Source organism: Mus caroli, chromosome 4, assembly GCF_900094665.2.
Source record: "Mus caroli chromosome 4, CAROLI_EIJ_v1.1, whole genome shotgun sequence".
Lineage (NCBI taxonomy): Eukaryota > Metazoa > Chordata > Mammalia > Rodentia > Muridae > Mus > Mus caroli.
This window is the reverse complement of record NC_034573.1, coordinates 83,574,984-83,576,542: the sequence shown is the minus strand read 5'-3', so window position 1 is coordinate 83,576,542 and position 1,559 is coordinate 83,574,984.

Genomic DNA, 1,559 nt, shown 5'->3' with positions numbered 1-1,559 from the left:
TGTGCACTGTAGAATCAGTTGTCTGCATTTGCTTAGTCGTGTCTTTCTGTAATGGTTTCTGCTACCAGGAGAAATGTCTTTAATGAGAGGTGAGAGCAAACCTTACCTATTGGCATAAGTTAAGTATTTAGAATGTTGTTAGAATTATGCTGAACTATTAAAATTGTATGTTCTCCTTAAGTTCTACAAACTCACCATTGAGAGACAATTAAGTTCAAACATTAAGTTCAAATTGATATTTGAAAGTTATCAAAAGATATGTATTATTACTGAATTTTTAGGGATAACATCTGCACCTGACCCCTGGTCACATATTATAAAAAGAGAAATTGTAGTAACACCCATAATAATTCATGTATTAAGTTGCTATTGTGCTCTCTGTTGGAAGAATTTCAGCTCTCTGAGTTGTCATTGAGAGCCTTCAGGGAGGGAAGATCTATTCCTGTACCTATTTTCTAGATGAGCTAAGGCTTTGAGAGCTAAGTTCCCAGACAGCAAGCATGACTCCTGTATTGACTCCAGTGTTCCTCTCACACAGGCCAAACCAAGTGAAAACATGATCCAAAACAATTGAGAGTCAATGTAATCATGACACACTGTGGGACTGTTTTGAGATTTTGTTCTCTAGTCATTGGAGAAGCTTAGTATATGTTTCATGGCCCCCATGAATATGTCTTCATGCCCTTAGGATGTTTCAATCTAAAAGTAGTGCATTAAATAGAAAAAAAATTAAAAGAGATAAATAATTCAAATTACCTCTGCTGCCAGGAAACAGCTAAAAGCAACATTACCAACATTTTGACAGGCTTCTTTGTGTTAAGGCAGTCAGTATACACTCCCATTATCTTGGAAAAATTTCAAAGTATGCCAAGTTTGTGTTTGCATTTTTTTCAGTTTATGAACTCAAATGAATTTCTAGTTCAGATAATAGTGATTGAGAATGAAATGTTTTATGCTAGCTTCAGAGTAAGTTTTCAGGAATGTCCCTAAGACAGATATACTCTTCAGCCTGTAGGCAAACTGGTGATGACAAGCAAGGCAGTTTTCCATATCCTTACCTGAAATAAAATACAAGATGAACTGCTTTGTTTTGAAAAAATCTACCCTGTTTTTACTTTCTCAAGAGGAAATTGATGCAGGATCTTTTTTTTAATTGGGTATTTATTTCATTTACCTTTCCAATGCTATCCCAAAAGTCCCCCACATGCTCTCCCACCCACTCCCCCACCCACCCACTCCCACTTCTTGGCCCTGGCGTTCCCCTGTACTGAGGCATATAAAGTTTGCACGACCAATGGGCCTCTCTTTCCACTGATGGCCGACTAGGCTATCTTCTGATACATATGCAGCTAGAGACACGAGCTCCGGGGGTAATGGTTAGTTCACATTATTGTTCCACCTATAGGGTTGCAGATCCCTTTAGCTCCTTGGGTACTTTCTCTAGCTCCTCCATTGGGGGCCGTGTGATCCATCCAATAGCTGACTGTGAGCATCCACTTCTGTGTTTGCTAGGCCCCGGCAGAATCTCACCAGAGACAGCTATATCTGGGTCCTTTCAG